This window comes from Odocoileus virginianus, chromosome 2 (assembly GCF_023699985.2).
Source record: "Odocoileus virginianus isolate 20LAN1187 ecotype Illinois chromosome 2, Ovbor_1.2, whole genome shotgun sequence".
Lineage (NCBI taxonomy): Eukaryota > Metazoa > Chordata > Mammalia > Artiodactyla > Cervidae > Odocoileus > Odocoileus virginianus.
In genome coordinates this window covers 53,329,937-53,350,886 of record NC_069675.1, presented here as the reverse complement: position 1 = coordinate 53,350,886, position 20,950 = coordinate 53,329,937, and the positions used below count along the sequence as shown (strand labels likewise).

The 20,950-nt window shown below is 36.7% G+C and overlaps 1 protein-coding gene across 8 annotated transcripts in view; it reads left to right on the top strand.

Moving 5' to 3' along the window:
• Positions 1-20,950, top strand: part of CTNNA2 (catenin alpha 2) — a 1,320,632-nt gene that overhangs the window by 64,368 nt on the left and 1,235,314 nt on the right. The window contains exon 1 of one of the 8 annotated variants that reach the window (XM_070479785.1): positions 5,858-5,877. The exons of the other annotated variants lie outside the window; for them this stretch is intronic. The gene's annotated coding sequence lies outside the window, so the exon portion shown is untranslated. Of the gene's footprint in view, positions 1-5,857; positions 5,878-20,950 lie in introns of those variants that run through there. 8 annotated transcript variants of the gene reach the window in all.

Sequence of the window (20,950 nt, the reverse complement as noted above, 5' to 3'; positions counted from 1 at the left end):
CTACTTGCATACTTATGCATGTGGATTTCCAGTTGTTTCAGTACTATTTGTCTTCAAAAATTAATTGACCATAAATGTAAGACTTATTTCTGGACTTTCAATTCAAATCAGCTTATCAGTAAGTCTATTTTTGTGTCAGTGCCAAATTGTTTTGATTATAGCAGCCTTGTAAGTTTTGAAATACTACTACCTTTTAACATTAAATACCATAATACTTATGACTGCCATTTTTAATTTTATATTTTTCTATAATTAAATTTGTTTTTAATTTATTTTTGGCTCTGCTGGGTCTTTGTTTCTGTGCTAGATTTCTCTAGTTGCGGCAGGTGGAGTTTACTCTTTAGTTACAGCGCACAGCTTCTCATTGCGGCGGCTTCTCTTGTTGCAGAGCAGGGTGCTAGGGCTCACCTGCTTTTTAGTCGTTGCCTGCAGGTGGGTTCAGTAGTTGAGGCTCAGGGCCTCTAGAGCACAGACTCTTAGTTATGGTGCACAGACTTAGTTGCTTCAAGACATGTGGGATTTTCCTGGACCAGGGGTTGAACCCCTGTCTCTGGCATTGGCATGCTGATTCTTTACCACTGAGCCGTTAGGGAAGCCCACGTTTGTGTTTTTTAATAATATAATTAGGTGGAATCATTTGATAGTTTCTGTCCTTAATCACCTTGGTTGAAAGTTGATTTTTAGTCTTCCTGGCTGAAAACTTGATATGACTTTGCAGCCCTTAAGTTTTCTGAATGGAGACAGAAGAAAAGTGCCTAGATGGAGACTATAATTCTGAAGAGAAATTGGTGGCTGTGGTCAATAGAAATTCTAGAAAAAATAAAATGTTAGCATTTCAGGTCTGTAATTTATATATTATTTGTTGCTTATTAGATTATAAAAGTTTTAAACTGAACATTTATGGGTTTCCTTTTGGAAACATGTATAGCATGAAAAGAGAAACTTTGGATATATATTATTTATATATTGTATCCATATTTTGTTTAGCTGTACCCAGGCAGTTATGCATATGTGCAACTTGATCAGCATGATATCACTTTCCTTTTTATTAATCTGAAAGAATGCATCTAGATAAATTGGAGTTAGAGGTTATTAATAAAAAGCCAGAGTCCTTGTTTGATGATAAAATCGTAATGTATTTGTGTGTGACAAAGAAAGAGACAACAAGAATACTAATTCTCTAAGAATTTATTCTCTAAGATACTGCTGTTTTCTAAGATATGAATGTGAGTAATAAAATATGCAAACAACATATGCACTCACATGCCAGTAATGTGTTTTTTCAAGGTGTAGTACATTGAGTGTGATGTGTGAAGTGCAAATCCAGCTGCTACAATCAGGTATGTGATTCATCATATTTTACAAACATTATTTTGCATATGGGGAAAAATTTCATTTAATAATAGGATCTGTATATTCTTTCCTTCTCTCGATGTTGTTTTCTCTTCCAATTGTATGCCATTTATTTAGTGTATGAACATATATTTAGTGTACGAACATATATTTATATGAAAAATGTGTTCATTATTCTCATATAATTTACGATGGGATTTAGAGTTGTTTGGTCTGAATAGACACCCCCTCTCATCAGGCTGAAGGTAATAACATATCTTTTTCTCTTTACAGCAAAAATAGATTAAAAAAATAAAGGTTGTATTGTGCATATAATCAACAAGACCATATACTACAATTAATTGATTTTGTTTTAAATGCATTGTGTAGGAAATGGAGTAATTACACTGCTCCAATTGCATTCCTTTCTCTCAACATTCTTGCTCTTCTCCAGTGGATTGTGGTCAGTAATATTCATTTTAAAATCCTGTGCTAAAGGTGGACAGGTCTTGAATTGCATGTTGTCCTTTAAACCAGCTCATAACTGTGCTCTGTCACACCAAGTATACTGATGCAACATTTACTTGTTATCATTAATTTGGAAACTGCATGATTTGCTAAATTATACACTGGTCATTCAGAGTCATCATATCAGGTGTAGTCAAAGGCCGGATTGAATGGCATGTTTCTGCTCCCAGTTTGCAGTCTTTATTGAAATAGAGCATGCAGAGTTGTTTTTGATCTTCATAATGAAGGCCATCTCCAGGAGACATTCCTGGAGCCCAGTCTGACCAGAGTGCACCTGTTGTAAGAAGCATTCCCTTCCTTCTAGCCCATTTTGACTCTGCCACTTGTAGATTTATGCACATATTACTGACTTTCACCATCACTCAGAATAGGAATGTAGCTACCTTGTTACAGGAAGGTGGTAAAAAATGCATTCTGAGCCAATGTTGTAAAATATCCTATTAGATTTCATTTTAGTATTTTTAATATGTAATTTTGAAGATTTAACTGTTTGTTTTGGTTTTTTTTTTTAGATAAACACCAATGGCATAGTCAGGTCTTTACTCTGTGCAACTCCATATTCCATAATGTAACATACATGTTAGTGGAAGACAGTCTCCAAAAGGTGAACTGACAATAGTCACTGCTTGCTGCCACATTTTAAATAGAGGTGTCTAAGGAGATAGACAGAATATTTTAAGCTGAGAGAGGTGAAGATGATTGAATATTCTTTTTAAATGGAGAGGTTTGCCCATTCTTTGTTTATTTTATAAATCCTACTCTGCAGCCTATACACATTTGCATTGATTTTTGTAGGTCAAAAGTGAAATTGATTCATAACACATCACATTAATGTAATTTATAATGTCTTTTTTTTTTGCACATTAAAGCTTTTCTAAATGATGAGCTCACACTTTTTTCACAAGTTTGACTAAATTTAATTTAATATGTGGGGTGAAGAGTAGAAAGAATGGCATCTCAGTGATTGTTCCTTAGAATATATCATAAATTTTTTTTTCCTTTTTTGTTTTGGAGTTCAAGCACCATGCTAGTGATATTAACAGCTAATAGTTTGTAAGTTCTGCCATCTCTTCAGGTTTTTATTTCACTTGAGATGTTTTAATCAAGCACTGTTTTATTTACTTATTTTTTTTAATCTTCTTCTTCCACTGAAACAGCAAACTCCATATGGGTAGGAACTTATAGTGATCATAAAGAATCTGGCAGATCACAAGATATTATATACCATTATCTTGTGGGGAGTGAGGGGGGGACAGGGATTGAAGTGGGGCAATAACCTGATCCGATTTGCATCTTAAAGACAGCCAAAGTTCAGAGCAGGATCATGATGGTCTGGTGGTGGGGGCACATCTGGGGTCAGGGAGAGGACTTAGAAAGTTGATCCAACAAGAAATAATGATAGCCCAATTTAAGATATTGATAGTAGATTCGAAAGTCATGGACTAATTTAAGCAATATTAAGGAGGTAGAATCTATGGGACTGGGTGGTTGAGAAATGTAATTAGTGGGGGAAAGGTAGAGTCCAGGAACATCTTCGGGTTTCTTTTTGTGCAATTGGTGGAATCATGTGTGAAGAGAAGCAAATATTTTTTTCTAAAATAAAATGAATTCAACTAGGAGTTTGTTTCATGTGAAGCACCTGAAGGCTGTCAAGAAGAAATACCCAGTAGGTTATTAGAGATAGGAATCTAGAACTCAGGAGACAGATATGTGCTGAGGATAATAGGGTTTAAGTTTATCAAGATGTAAGTGGCTGTTGAAGCCATAGTTTGGGAGATTTTCCAGGAGAAACATCACAAAGAGAATAAGGACTATGGGTTGAATCCTGAGAATTGGCAGTTATTCCATAAATTGAGCCCAGGAAGACAAAATGAGTAGCATCCACAGAAGCAGACAAGGCAAGAACTAGGCACGTGATACGCCATAAGAAGAACATACCAGAGTGTTTGTGTCTAATAGTGTGTGTGTGTGCTAAGTCACTTCAGTTGTGTCCAACTCTTTGCGACCCTGTAGACCGTAGCCTGGCAGGCTCCTCTGTTCATGGGATTCTCCAGGCAAGAAGAGAGTGGATTGCCATGCCCTCCTCCTGGGGATTTTCCTGGCCCAGGGATTGAACTCGCCTTTCTTTTATCTTTTGCATTGTCTGGCAGGTTCTTTACCCCTGGTGTCACCTGGGAAGACCCTGTGGGAAACAGCACACGATGATACAGAGAAGCAAGGGGGATAAATCTATTAGACAATCGCTGAAGCTGCGTTCATTGGGGTCTTACTGTGTGAGTGTGGTCTGTAAATGCATGCTTATCACCAGCTTTCAAAGTAGTTCATTAAAGAAAAATCACTGCAAAATTAATTCCCGATAATCTAATAACAGGTTGTGCCTTCTGACTCTTTCCACCCCTTAAAAGACCTTTCCCATGGAGCAAGGGGGAGGAAAAAAACAGGTAAATGAAGAGCCGTCTTTTCAGTATTCAGGTCCAAATGTCTACTTCTCTCAGGAAAACATTCTTTTCCTTGAAGAATTATTTCATTCATTAAGAGAAAAGTAGAAATTTTCATAGTGTTGCCAATCAAAGTGGTTCTCTACTTTTATTTTCAGCAAAGCTAAACCTACTGCATATTGAAATTGTATCTTGATATGCAGAGACCCAAAAAATGAAATGCTGACACACCTAACTGATTTTTTTCATTTCACTTTCTTAATATTGGCTGTGCACACAGGCAGACAGTCATGTGAGATAGTTATGATTATTTGGATGAAAGAAAATATGATATTTTGCATAATATGATGAGAAAATACTAACTGGAAAACTGAAAGAAAATAGAAATTCAATCCTAGTCTTATTTTCTTCTCTTTAGTATGGTACTCTGTGTAGAATTCATACCTGTCCATTGTGATGCAATGAAATGCTTTTAAGTTGTGTTGTATTTGGAAAGTAAACCCTACTTTAATTTCTTGCCATTAGGATACCTCCTGTACTTAAAATTCTTACTAAAATGATATATTAAAAACAGAAGTAACATTTTTTATTTGCTTTAATCAATGAAACACATAATAAAATGGTAAATACTAAATATTAACAAGAATTTAAATGAAAATACTAAAAAGTTTGGATAAACATGTAGAAAAGGCATAACAAATTAAAAAATTATAATTTTAAATTATAATTTACAAAGAAAATTACTTATAGATGAAAAAGCTGAGTTGGAAGAAGCAAATTTATTTGACTAAGGTACCTTGACAAGTAAATAGACTTGAGATTGCATAAGGCCAATTTCATGAAGTCGCAGAGTTCCTTTTTTCTGAAGGTGTTATTATTTGTAACACATTCTCCTTTGCCAAATGGATTTCATCTCTTTTCTCTAAAAGATGAAATTTTTCCAGAATTTCTTATAAACCTTAATCTGGCCCTCCTAGGTATTTTACAACATTTTAATGTTTCCACATTTACTGGGTATGTGATTGAGTGTGACTAAAGCACGCGAGTCTGCATGACTTCCCCTGCACAGGCCTTTCAGTTTTATATTTTATACCATTACTCAAGCAGGAAGGCACCTCTGCTTTCTGCCTCTTATTTTCTCCACCTGCACTAAGAGGTAAAGACTGATTTAAATGTTGTTGCCCGTGTATAGCCTTCACTTTTCCTCCTGGTCAGAGTAAGTTAAATCTTCTTCTTTACTGGCTCAACCAGTACCCCTTTTCCAGTCAAGTAAAGGCAGAGATGTTAGATGAATTCCTTGGAATTGCAGTCTGAGGTCAGGTGGCCATTGTTTATGGAAAGGCCACAGAACGGGGAGCCGGGGGTTGTTGTTTTACAATACAGCATCCTGGGAAGAAGCCAAAATTAGGCAATGACTCATCAACCCCAGATGGTTAGGCTTTGAGGAAAGGTACAAACTAGAGGCTCCAGTCGGATCAGAACAAATGGTTTGAAATAAAGGAGAGAGATGGCAGCTGAAAAAAGAAGCACTGTTCCAGAGAAAATTCTTAGCCTGTCTGCAGACTTGGTGGGGAAGAAGGTAGGCATTACAGACACTGACCTGGGAAAGACAGGAGACCTTTTTACAGACATCATGTAGTGCTGCTTATACCATTTACATATAGTAGGTAAATAAGTTCTTATCTGATAAATGTCAATGTCTTCAGAGTTATGTTTTTGTATATTCTTCTTTGTATCTTTTCTTCACTACAGTATAGTGAAGTATATAGTATAGTATAATGTCTGACATAATTGCTAGGTATATTTGCTTCATTTATTTAGTAAATGTCGAACCCATTATATATGTAAGTATGATATATTGACATTTCTAATTTTATAAATTCACTTAATCATTCATTTATTTAAAAGACCTACTAACTATATATTGGGAATTATACAAAAAAGCAAAATTAGAGCTAACTTATCTGGAGGATAAGGCAAACAGTAAATTGTTGCCTTGGTTGCATTAGGTATGGTGACAGGTTTCTGTACAGGTCATTATGGAAGCCCTTCTGGGAGTACCTATATTCTCAGGGAGTGGTTATGGTTAGAGTCCTTTTAAGCTGAGTGGAGGAATCTGCAGGAGGCTGCCAGGAGAGTCATGGGGCATGAATGCATGTAAATGTAGGGGAAATGTTTTAGTAGGTGAATGTGCTGGGGATTGAGAAGGTAGGAGAAAGCAAATATGAAGAGGGTTCAGGTCCTGAAGGCATGGTGTACTAAAGCATTTGAACTTGATTGTTTGTCTTGAGAAGCACTGAACGATTTATAAAGGAATTCTAAGTGCATTTCTTTTGTTCTTCACTGCTTTATTTTCTACCTAATTTTTAATGTCCTATCCCATATGTGTTTCTAGGAATCTGGTAGGTCTTAGAACATTAAACCATCCAAGAATTAATGGAGAACTTGATACCATTGTCACAAATATAATCACCAAAGTCACTAACTTAATGGTTGTGTCTGCATTGGAAACACCATGTTCCTATTTAATGACTTCTGGAGCAAATACAAATTTAGTGTCAGTTAGGCTTAGGCAACATATGTAGACTGAGACTTTCAGAAAATCTATTAAGGTACAAATAAAACATTTTAATTACTTCTCATGCCAAAGCTCTTTTGGAATTGAATGTATTGATATTTATTGTGGAGAAAACCAGGCCATAAATTCTAAAAACCCATTTTATTACTTTCTAAATTAACACAGCTGAACTAAAATGAGGCCATGGTTTATAATGACTGGTTAAATTGCAGTAATGTGCTCTTGAACCCAGTAAATTGGAATCATTATGTACAATTCTCACATTATAACAGCATTACTTTATAATACTTAGAGATTTTTATTCTATATCTTGACTTGTAAATGTTTTAAACTAGGAGTTTCAACTGATGGATAAGTTTAAATTCACATGTGTCAATGATGTTGCCATTTATAATTAAGGATAGAACTTCAGGGTTTTTACAGCTATCATTTGCTCCTGATATCTAAAGAAAGGTGGAATTGCTCTACTCTTCATTGGTGTTCTGCAGATTTTATTCTTCAGGAATTTTTAATGAGCTAGAATTATATAAGAAAATGTGTCATTTATTTTTATTTATTTTAAAAATGATTATTTATTTGGCTCTTCCGGGTCTTAGTTGTGGCACCCAAACTCTAAGTTTGTGGCATGTGGCATCTAGTTCCCTGATCAGGGATCAAACCTTGGCCCCTTGCATTGGAAGCACAGTCTTAGCCACTGGACCACCAGGGAAGTCCCAGTATATGGTTTTGAATTATGACAGATGGATGTCTAATTAACCCAGAGCAGATAGTTGCCTCTCCCAATCTATTATTTCTTGAAAGGTTTTCAAGAACATAGGTCCAGCACTCTCTGAAGTTGATCAATTTAGTGTTTTATTCCCCTAGTATCAGGTTTCCTTCTGATGAGATAGCTTTGTTGCTGTTCATTTACTCGGTCCTGTCCAGCTCTTTGCGACCCCATGGACTGCAGCAGGCTAGGCTTCCCTGTCCTTCACTATCTTCCAGAGTTTGCTCACACTCATGTTCATTGAGTTGGTGATGCCACCTATCATCTCATCCTCTGTCATCCCGTCTCCTTTTGCCTTCAATCTTTCCCAGCATCAGGGTCTTTTCCATTGAGTCGACTGTTCACATCAGGTGGCCAGAGTATTGGGGCCTCAGCTTCAGCATCTGTCCTTCCAGTGAATATTCAGGGTTGATTTCCATTAGGATCGACTGTTTTGATCCTGCAGTCCAAGGAACTCTCAAGAATCTTTACCAGCACCACAATTCGAAAGTATCATTATGGACCTAGTATCTCTTAAATTGTGTTCTGTAAGGACTTAATATCACAATCCATGGTGTTTAAATAGATCCCAGGAATAATTTTTCTTTATGTATTTCTGGGATATAAAGTGAGATACTGTGCTGAACCTTCTGTAAACATGGAAAAGAATTTTTCATGAATAACTGTATAGAAAGTGTATGATCCAATTCAGATAAAGGAATTAAGAACCTGATGATGAAATTTGCTGATTGTAACCTGTCAGCGTAGGAAGTATGATGGTACTTGTAGATCCTACTGGGAATACTTCAGGCTAAATGTAGAATTCAAAGCACTTTTATAAATTGAAAAAGAGATGGGAAAATTTGATAGTAAATTTCATTGGGGGCACATTCAGGGAAGTACCCTGCAGAATAATAATAAGCTATGAATGTAGAAAATGAGAATGACTCACTATAAGTTTAATAAGTGAAAAGAGATCTGGAGATGATAGTGAACTAAAATTGAAGATGAATTAGTCACTCTTTGCATAGAACATATAGATTAAGTGCTGCGCACAGTTACAAAGAAAATGAAAAAGTATAATGCTGCCCTCAGGAGACCAATGAACTAATGAAAAAAATATAAATATGAAACATCCAAACTATAAAGTATGTATGTTGTTCTCATTCATACTTAGGGTAATTTTCCTACTGTTGAGTGCCTATGTGGCTGGTTGAAAAGACCAAATGTTTAATGATTTTGCTCTATTTTATATCAGTACTGATAACAACCTAGTTCACTTTCTTCTGAGCTATCTCCTTGATGTGTATAACCTGGGAAAATGCGGGTCATTAAATCATTAGAAGCACTTGAATCTAGAGGATTATGTGCTACAATATGCTACTTGAATTTTTTTGGCTTAAATTATTTCAGCATTTTAAAAGAAATCAGGCCTACTTTCTGTTTCTTTTTTAGAATTGATATCTCACCTTAGAAATGATATCCATCATTCATGTAGTCACCCAAGTTTAAACTTAATTTTTGGCCACTACCCATGCCACCTTATCAGCATATTCAGTCTGTTACTTAAAATTTTAATTTCAGAATTGGAGAGGAACCTTAGAGTTCATGTAGTTCAATTATCGTCTGAAGTATGCATACCCTTTACAAGATTTCTGGTAAATATCCAGTGTGTTTTTCTAATATCTAGAATGACAGGTAACTTTTGAAGTCCTTTTAAATCTTCCTTCTTTCATATATATATATGTATGTATGCATTCATATATATATATATATATACACATATATGTATGGTGATGGTTTAGTCACTCAGTCTTGTCTGACTCTTGGGACCTCATGGACTGTAACCTGCTAGACTCCTCTGTTTATGGGATTTCCCAGGCAAGAATAGTGGAGTGGTTGTCATTTCCTTTTCCAGGAATATAATATAATACTTTATATATAAATTATTATATATATATATATATACATATATATACATATACATACATATATATATATATATATATATATATATTCCTTTAGCTTTTAACCTGGTTTTGATTGTTATCATGCCTGGATGTCTTCAAATAACCTCCTAACTGATCTTTCTCTTCTAGTTTTTTTCTTTCCGAGAATATCTTCACACCAGTTTCAATAAAACTCCTTAAACACTTTGATCACATTGCTACCTTGATTCAAAAACCTTCAGTAATTCCCTGTAGCCTGCAGGATAAAGTCGGAACTCATTAGCTTGAAATAATCTAACCCAACATATGTTTCAGGGTTTAACTTCACCTTTTTCAGCTTTCCCAGCCTATCTTTTGAGCTTATTTGGTCTGCTTACTCTCTGTTGTGAAAATTATATTGTTCTTGTTCCAGTGCTATTGCTGATGCTTTTTTTCTTAATACTTCCTCGTCCACTGCTACCCTCCTCTTATTTAAGTATTAACTATATTTTAAGACTCAAACTGACCTTGGAGAGACAGCAGTGAATGGTGTTAAAGCAGGATCTTAGTTCCCTGCCTAGGAAGTGAATCTGGGAAGCCTGTAGGAAAACCAGGAATCCTAGCCACTAGACCACCAGGGGCTAGATGCTGTAAGCAAAGCTGCCCTGGTTCTTGCCCCCATTGAAAACAAAAATATTTCAAGCAGGCAAAAACTATAAAAACAGGTACAAAATTTATTATTATTAGCACAACATAACATGTAGAAGAGCATGCAGTTCAGTTCAGTTCAGTCGCTCAGTTGTGTCGCTCTTTGCTACCCCATGAACCACAGCACGCCAGGCTTCCCTGTCCATCACCAACTCCCAGAGTTTACCCAAACTCATGTCCATCGAGTCGGTGGACCATCTCATCCTCTGTTGTCCCCTTCTCCTCCTGCCCTCAATCTTTCCTAGCATCAGTGTCTTTTAAAATGAGTCAGCTCCGAATGGATGAGGAAGCTGTGGTACATATACACCATGGAATATTACTCAGCCATTAAAAAGAATTCATTTGAATCAGTTCTAATGAGATGGATGAAACTGGAGCCCATTATACAGAGTGAAGTAAGCCAGAAAGATAAAGACCATTACAGTATACTAACACATATATATGGAATTTAGAAAGATGGTAACGATAACCCTATATGCAAAACAGAAAAAGAGACTCAGATGTATAGAACAGACTTGTGGACTCTGGGAGAAGGCGAGGGTGGGAATGTTTCAAGAGAACAGCATCGAAACATGTATATTATCTAGGGTGAAACAGATCACCAGCCCAGATTGGGTGCATGAGACAAGTGCTCGGGCCTGGTGCACTGGGAAGACCCAGAGGGATTGGGTGGAGAGGGAGGTGGGAGGGGGGACCGGGATGGGGAAAATAAATAAATAAATAAAATGAGTCAGCTCTTTGCATCAGGTGGCCAAAGTATTGGAGTTTCAGCTTCAGCATCAGTCCTTCTGATGAACACCCAGGACTGATCTCCTTTAGGATGGACAGGTTGGCTCTCCTTGCAGTCCAAGGGACTCTCAAGAAGACTCTTAAGAGTCTTCTCCAACACCACAGTTCAAAAGCATCAATTCTTCGGCACTCAGCTTTCTTTATAGTCCAACTCTCACATCCATACATGACCACTGGGAAAACTATAGCCTTGACTAGACGGACCTTTGTTGGCAAAGTAATGTCTCTGCTTTTTAATATGTTTTCTAGGTTGGTCATAACTTTCTTTCCAAGGAGTAAGTGTCTTTTAATTTCATGGCTGCAGTCACCATCTGCAGTGATTTTGGAGCCCAAAAACATAAAGTCAGCCACTGTTTCCACTGTTTCCTCATCTATTTGCCATGAAGTGATGGGACCAGATGCTATGATCTTAGTTTTCTGAATGTTGAGCTTTAAACCAACTTTTTCACTCTCCTCTTTCACTTTCAGAGACACAGTTTATTTAGACAGAAGTGAAGCAGGAATATACACCCAGAGGGAAAGGGTGTAGGTGAACTCTTTGTTGAGGAGGAGCTCAATAAAGAGGCAGTTAAACCATTTACATAGGGTTTTTTTGGTCTTTGTTCACCTCTGGTCAATTATCTCACTTCTTTTCTCACAATTGACCTATCTTAGGACCTTCATCAATATGTGTGCGGGACTTCCCTCATAGTTCAGTTGGTAAAGAATCTGCCTGCAATGCAGGAGACCCAGGTTCGATTCCTGAGTTGGGAAGATCCTCTGGAGAAGGAAATGGCAACCCACTCCAGTATTCTTGCCTGGAGAACCCCGTGGACAGAGGAGCCTGGCAGGCTACAGTCCACGGGATTGCAAGAATCGGACACGACAGCGACTAAACCACCACCACCAATACGTGTGCACATCTTTTTTCTAAGATGGATTCCAGTGTAAAGGCCTATGGGAAGGTGATACCACCTATTATGGTGTGGCGCCTCCTCCCTTGCTGACCCCCAAGGAGCCTTCTTCTGCACGTGTAGTCAGGGAGGTTTCCTTGACCTCAGGAGTGATTGACATGATTGTCTTATTCTTTATTCCAGCAGAGCTTAGCTCCTGCCGTTAACTTCGTCCTTGAAGTGTTCAGGGATAACAAAGCTACAATTTACTCCATTGATAAACTCCAGTTGTTCAGTTCAGGGACCCATCTACCTCCTACTCAAAGGCAGTCCTCTCTTACATAACTCACTCCACACCATGGCCAGAACACTGTGGTGTTTTCTTTTCTGAACTCTTAGGGGTACTCATATTCATCCTCATTCATTTGGTGCTTGCTTATAAACTAGCCTGGCACAGTTCTCATATTGTTATATTGAAATGCAGTCTCTCTTTTGTATTGATGTTTTAATTCATTTTCATGTTTTAAAACTTGAGAATTTTCCAGGTTTATTTTATGAGTTGATATGATGTAGAACATATGACTTTCTAACTGTATTCCACCAAATCTTAGGGACTTCTGAAAATATGACTGGGGATGGAAAGAGAGTAGAATGGAACTTGTAATTCCCCAGCAGCTTCTACCCCAAATATGTCTGCTTTGATCTGTTTTTATACCCCACCTCTGTATTTGATTGCTTTTGAGGAAAGCATTGAGACTAAAGTTACTTGAAAACTGGAGATGAGATTTTGCAGAAAACTTAGAGAGGAACTGACACTTGGAGTAGGATAGTGGACTTTGTATCCAATTTTGACTCCTTATTATTCTCTGTTTTAGTTGCCCTATTTAAAAAATTACAAGGTCAATATATTTTACCTTATGCCTCTTAACACTGTAGAAGTCTCTGATGCTAAGAAATTTAGCAAGAGTACTGGAATGGGCTGCCATTTCCTTCTCCAGGTGATCTTCCCAACCCAGAGATTGAACCCAGATTTCCTGCATTGCCGACAGATGCTTTACCACTTGAGCCACCAGGGAAGCCTATTAAAATATAGGGACATTTTATTTTCTATTTCTAAAAGTATTTATGGGAAGTATTTATTTATTTAGCCCATTCTATTATGAAGTTGTTTGTGGGTTTTAGTTGCTGTTATGACCAGAATGTTCTTCATGTGGCATATTAACTACATGATAATTAAATACGAGAAAGGCAAATTCTTTTTAACTCTCTCCTTTTGATCAGAACATTATGTATGGCATTCATGTATCTTTTGCTCTTTGGTGCCACTTGCAAACTCTTCATTAGCATCACACCAGAAATCACTGTGTAAACATTAAAACCTTAAGAACATTGTCTTCAGAAACCACCGAATTTAAAACATGATAAGTGTTGAGTGTAAAAGTGGTTTTAAAAACATAAAGGATAAATTGTGTAAACTTATGGAAAGCCATTCCTTACATCAATCTTTTTTGCAGTACCCCTTTCAAAGTAGGAGGCCACCATAAAATAGGTAACAGATATAAGGCAGAGGAAAGATAACCTAATCTTTCTTGTTTTGCTTGCCTTTAAATCATACCTACAAAGTTACAAATATGTAAGGATGCCAAGAGTTAGCACCAACAGAAGAGTGGAATCATTGAAAGTCTGAAATTTACCTAGTTTGAGGTCTGCTAGGAAATTACCTAGCAGAGACATTACTTTGCCAACAAAGGTCCATATTCTCAAAGCTATGGTTTTTCCAGTAGTCACATATGGATGTGAGAGTTGGACCATAAAGAAAACTGAGTGCCAAAGAATTGATGCTTTTGAACTGTGGTGTTGGAGAAGACTCTTGAGAGTCCCTTGGACAGAAAGGAGGTCAAACCAGCCAATCCTAAAGGAAATCAATCCTGAATATTCATTGGAAGGACTGATGCTGAAGCTGAAACTCCAATACTTTGGTCACCTGATGTGAAGAGCTGACTCATTTGAAAAGACCCCGATGTTGGGAAAGATTGAAGGCAGGAGGAGAACGGGATAACAGAGGATGAGATGGTGGATGGCATCACCCCTGGATGGACATGAGTTTGAGCAAGCTCTGGGAGTTGGTGATGGGCAGGGAGGCCTGGTGTGCTGCAGTCCATGGGGTCGCAAAATCGAACACAACTGAATGACTGAACTGAACTGAGGAAATTACCACTTAACTCAAATCATTATAGCTATAGTGAAACTGATCAAAGCCTGCCCTTTGCAGATATTGGCACTGGATTGTGCAACAGATTTCAGTGATAAACCAAAGTCTGCAGATAAAGGACTGTTTCCAAGAAGTTAAGCATAGAATCAAGATTTTTCTACTTCTTGTTTTAAACACTTGTCTTGAGAAATGAAACAGAAAGCCATTAAAAATGTGAAAAGATATTAATACTAGAATTGAAAGTCTTTTGTGCATCACAGTAGCATTTGGTGCTTAAAGTTATCATGAAGAATAGTACTTGGCATGTATCAGAAAATAAGGCAGGTGTTTCCATGTTGATAGTACTATGAGACACTGGTGTATGAGCTTCTGCAGCTGGTTCTGGCATTGTTAACAGCAACATCCAGTCAGGAAATTTTGGATGTCCTTTAAGTAATGAAGAGCCCCTTCGAATTTTAAGAAATAAGCTCTGGTGCTCACTGTTTCCACTTTCTCCTCAAGCAAGTCTCTCTTATTTAAGAAGAAAATTATGATGACACTGCTGAAGACCTGGATATTGATAATCACGTTTCAGAAATGCTCAGAGATTCTTTAAGGATTTGGTGATCTACCTTCCATACCATCTGGTCAGATTCTCTTGAGGAAATAAGGAAGCACTGATGTCATATTCTGGAAGGAAGCATGAAAAAACCAACATTTTCTGTTTGATTACCTACATAAGCATTTTGAAAGGAACATAGTAAGTTTCAGTGTTATACTTAGAAATATTTTGTTAGGCATTCTGCAAAGCAAAGTATCTTCTTACAGTGGAAAGCCCTTAGCTCTTTGAGTTTATCTGTTCTCAAGGAAATAGTTTACTGATTCACCCAGTTGAAATTACCATGCCTGTCATGTGCCTCCATCTGCCTCCTGTGCCCTCATAGAAGAAAAATATTGGAAAAACATAACAAAAACCTGGCATTGTTATCCTTCTCTGGGCTGCCATGGGTGACTGAGGTTGTCAACTGTCATCATCTTGTCTCTATTGAGCTGGTTTGAGTCATTTCCCCAAGGAATATGAAGTGTCGCTTAAAATCCTACAAGCAACGTCATACTCTTTGTCATGTGACTGGAGAGAGTGGGGTGGAATTCCTCACCAGTCTTCTTAGAACACTGCCTGTGGATGATCCAGTCAGCTCCAGAAAGATGGCTCTGCTGCTCTGGTTTGCTCCCAGACATCCAGTTTTCATGAACTGCTTCAAGTTGGTCTGACTTTTCCCAGGACCAGCATCGCTTTTCTCCTTAGACTTCTGCGGCTGCCTGGCTTGCCTCCCATCACCACACAAAGGGTAAGTGTACTAACAGGCTGGAGAGATTGAAAGGAAGCCCTGAGGCTTCGTTTTTCACTCCAAACAGTATTAACCACTGCATAGTGTCTCCTTGGAGTGTAGTACAAGAGTGTCTGTTTTGGAGGAAAAGATCTGAACTTGAATCCTGGGTCTACAAATGAGGAATCCTGGCTAAATTGCTTCATATTGTTGAATCTCAGTTTCTTCATTTCCAGAATAAGGATAATCATTACTGTCTCTTAAGGTTGCTATGAACAGCACATGTGAGCATTGGTCTAAAATGGTTAGCTCACTCCATGGCACTTGGGTATCTGGACTATGTTACCTCCTTTTTCTTCTCTGTAATTATCTTTTTTTTTTTTTTTTTAGGACTTATTTATGAATGACTTTGGGGATTTTTTTCTCAATAATTAAACATTTAAAAGATGAGAGTTTACTAGTCACGTTCTGAAAACACTTCAAAATGAGATTAAAAATTTGTTAGTAACGGTGATTTCAATTCAGCAAAATTGCTGATTGAGCTATCTAGATACATAGTTCTATTTGCTTTGTTAAAAAAGTCAACCACATTTATCTGGGTTTGGGAGGAGTAGAATTAAATCGAAGGAAGTGAAGGGGATTGTATGGGAGATGACCATTTTCTCTATCTTTTACTGTTTTATTTTAGGTGGTAGTTACACAGGTGTATAAAATTTTTGAAACTAAACATGCTAAAAATATCTGTAATTTATATTAGCAAACAAAAAAAGCACCTACATTACTTTAAAAAGGGTATATCTTCTACTTTAGTTTAATTCCATCTGAAGAGCCTAGAACAAAAATCTCATCATTTTGTTAGTCAAGGCTCATATATTTATGTGTTGTTCATAAGACCAGGTATTAGTATATCTGAGATTAAATTTATGGTGTGTGCATGCTCATTGATAGATGATATCATTCATTTTTAGTATTTGCTTTTCTCTTGTTCTTGAAGCTACAGCTTCACTAGGCATTGAGCCTGTCGTAAAATATGTGGGTCAGTTATTTATAGAGTCTAAATTAAAAGCCTTATGAATTTAAACATGGTATTAAAATAAATTAGAGTCATTCATAATTGGAGAAGGTCAGAGATTGCCTTGTTTTCTTAAATTGTTTTTTTATCCATCATTTAGGAAAAAATGTCTACTAAAAACTTGAAACATGACTTCCATTTTAACTTAATTTTACTTAAGTTTACTCATTTGAGAATATGAGTATGCCAGTTTGTAGTCATGTTCTTCATTTTGGTTTTACATTTTAAGGTTTCTTTGAGTTCATTATTTTCCTTTTGATCTTAGTGCATATCAAATATTCCTATGAAAACCATAGTTCACATGCTTAAGGCATGTGTTTTACATAGCGTTAAGATAGTGAAAAAGTTGGCTTAAAGCTCAACATTTAGAAAATTAAGATCATGGCATCTGGTCCCATCACTTCATGGCAAATAGATGGGGAAACAGTGGAAACAGTGGCTGACTTTATTTTTCTGGGCTCCAAAATCACTGCAGATGGTGATTGCAGCCATAAAATTAAAAGACACTTACTCCTTGGAAGGAAAGTTATGACCAACCTAGACAACGTATTAAAAAGCAGAGACATTACTTTGCCAACAAAGGTCCATCTAGTCAAGGCTATGGTTTTTCCAGTGGTCATGTATGGGTGTGAGAGTTGGACTATAAAGAAATCTAAACGCCGAAGAATTGATGCTTTTGAACTGTGGTATTGGAGAAGACTCTTAAGAGTCTTCTTGAGAGTCCCTTGGACTTCAAGGAGATCCAGCCAGTCCATCCTAAAGGAGATCTGTCCTGGGTGCTCATTGGAAAGACTAATGTTGACGCTGAAACTCCAATACTTTGGCCACCTGATGCAAAGAGCTGACTCATTGGAAAAGACCCTGATGCTGGGAAAGGTTGAGGACAGGAGGAGAAGGGGACAACAGAGGATGAGATGGTTGGATGGCATCACCAATTCAATGGACATGGGTTTGGGTGAACTCTGGGAGTTGGTGATGGACAGGGAGGCCTAGTGTGCTGCGTTTCATGGGATCGCAAGGAGTCAGACACGACTGAGCTACTAAACTGCACTGAAGATAGTATGGTCACCTGTAAGTTCTTATAATTTGACTCCATTGTAGGATTGTTGTTTAACAACCCTAAGTATTTTCAGAAATGTTTAATGCTGTCTTCATTCTTTGAAGCAATGTTGCATTTTTAATTTCACTAATTTGTTTTTATGTAAAAATTTCCAGTACTCTATTAAATGATATTTAATGACATCAAAATGTAGTTAGGAATTTAGAAAAGATGTCTTTATTTAGCCGAGTTTTGTGAAAATATGGATTCATATCTAAGACATACCTTTCTTTTAGAAATGTTATTTAAGGTTATTTTGCAATGATATATCAAGGTACTGGTTACGTTTGTCTTTTCAAGCTATAGGAAAACTATTACAAAATGAAAAAAATTATAAAAAAATATGTAATATTTTTGATTAGTAGAAGAATTACCTTCATCCTTTCTAAATCATTTTTTGTAGATAGTCTAAAATTTAATTTGCAACATTAGTTACTTTGGTGCTTTAGCATAACACTTTTCCCCCCATGATTTTGAAATCCAATTAGGTCACGTGTATAAAGGTAAGTGGTATTTTAAGATGTTACCAATTTAATAGTGTTGGCACTCTGCATGTGTTTATGACAGTTTTGCTTCATGCAGTCACTCACAACTGAATACATTTGCTGTTCTAAAAATGGGAGGGTCTATGTTTAGTTCAATCCCAACGTTTAAGAAGGTGATATTGTGTCCTTTTTATCTGATACTTTAATATAAATAACATTTTACAAATTCATTTGATAAATGTAAGTGGAAAATGTTTGAATAGATTATTTAAATGATGCTTTGGTAAACTAATGTCATCACTGCCTTTAATCAGGAGTGGTTATTGAGCTATGAATATCTGCCATGTGGAAATCCTTACCTGTACTAGTGGGCCTAGACAGCCCAACAGCTGAATGAAAATTGTAAATAAGTGAAGAATACTCCAACACTCAGTAGCTCCATAAATAGAAGTACATATTTCATTATTATTTTGCTTTTTAGCTTTCCTGTTTAGATATTTTTGCCTTTTTTCTATTAGATCATCTGTCTTTTTCGTATTAGTATGTGGGCTTTCATTGTAATTTCAAGATAATATTCCTTTGTCAGTTGCATAAAGTTCAAATGTTTTCTGTTATTTTTTTCATTTAATGGGGCCTTTTGACACCACTATAATTTATCATTGTTTAAACTTGCATTTTGTGGATTTCTTTTTTAGTGGAGGGCATCTTGTTTAAGAATTCTAATCTTAAAGACAGAAAAATATTCTCCGATGTTTTATTTTTAGTTTAATTTTTTTTTTCATTTTATATTCAGATATATCGTTTGTCTGGAAAATATTTTTAATCTATGGGTCAGGTAGGAATCTAATGATGTTTTTCATAGTGTGGTTAAATGACCAGTTGTCCCAGTAGCATCTGTAGTCTGTGTTTTCAAGCTCCCCTGCCATAAACCTCTGTCCACAGTGACTTCCCATATAGCACAGATCTGTTTGTAGACTCTCTGTTCTGCCCTGGTTTTTTGGGCAATCTCCAAGTCAGTACATTCTATCTTAATTGCTAGGTTATTATTACCTACCCAGATATGTATTGTATCTAATCTTCCAAGTGGTACATATTTTCTTTCCTTTCAGTCTTTTTGTGATTTAGATATGTTTTCTGTATATAATATGTATCTATGCATTTCAGAGCCACACTGATTATCTCTGCTTTTTTGGCATAGTCTGTCTTTATTATTTTTATTTTATATTGGAGGATAGCTGAGCTGTTAAGTTGAGTAACGATGTGGTGTTAGTTTTGGGTGTACAGCAGAGTGATTTGATCATACATATACATGTATCTATTCTTTTTCAAATTCTTTTCCCTTAAGTTTTTACAGAATATTTACCTACTGTGCTATACGGTAGATACTTGTTGGTTCTCTATTTTAAATATAGTAGTGTGCATATCAATCCCAACTTGCATTTTTATCTCTGCTTTTTAATAATTACTTAGCCCTTCTTCATTTTGTTTGGGGCTCCTGTCATGTTTGACGTCACTACTAATACCATTTTCTGTACTTCAATGCTGTTTTTTTTTTTTAACCTTGCATTTTATTTTCTTCTTAGGATTCCCTTCATTTTGTAATCAGGTACCAGGCCAGGTTGGAAACCATATGTAATAATGCTGGTATGTCTTGAGGGCATGGATTTCCTTCATGGTGATAGAAGTTCGCTGTTCTTTTCAGGGCCTCATTAAAGATTTAATCCTTTGTCTAAAGGTGCCTATAGGGCTTATGAGACATCTGAACTCCTCCACCAGTGGGTCAGTTTTATATAATTTTTCTTCAGTCCCCTCTTTGTCATCAAATTAAATGTTTGGGTTGCTTTGGCTTTTAAAATAGAAATCTGTTTGTTTGGTGGTGAAATCAGGACGATATGGTTTAACTTCCAAATCTCAGATGTTCTTCATCACGAAAGAAGGGTACTTCTTCTGAGCAGAGTTGCCACAAGCTTGTGGGCCATCTGACACTGAACACAAAGAATTTAATGGCAAATGCTCTGCTCTCAGATGTTACTACAGAAATTGCCATTAACACAGAAAAGGCACAAGTAGGTCTGAACTATACCTGTGGTCAAGAAAGGCCCATTATAGTTATCCCATCTCATGTTGAGATTTTGCTTCTTGATGTCAAAGATGGAGAAATTTCATATCATATGATATCCCTTATATGCAGAATCTAAAAAGAAATTATACAGGTGAACTTACACACAGAACAGAAACAGACTCACAGAGAATGAACTTCTGGTTACCGGTCAGGGAAAGAATGAGGGGAAGGGATAATTAGGGAGTTTGGGATGGACATGTACACACTACTATATTTAAAATGGATAACCACCAAGGACCTACTGTATAGCCCATGCAGCTCTGCTCAATGTTATGTGGCAGCCTGGATGGGAAGGGAGTTTGGGGGAAAATAGATGTATGTATATGTGTGGCTGAGTCGCTTTGCTGTTTAGCTGAAACCGTTAAAACATTTTTAATTGGCTTATACTTCAATATGAAATAAAAAGCTAAACAAAAAGATGGAGAAACTAGAAATCCACCAGTCACTCTGTGTCTTTTTGAGACATCTTTATCTTATCTTTGGTTTTATCAAATCCTAAATTCCTGAGCATGGGGTCACAAAGAGTTGGACACAACTGAGCAACTGAACTGAACTGAAATTCCAGTGTTATGCCTGACTCCCAGACATCATTAAATAAATGTGTTTTGGAAAACTAAAAAGGGTGTGGGATGGAATGCTGACAAGAAGATATCTAAGTGACAAAAATTAGGCAGAAATGAAAAATAGTTTCACCCTTTCACCTCTAGAGGGAGAAAAATACCACTATGATAATGG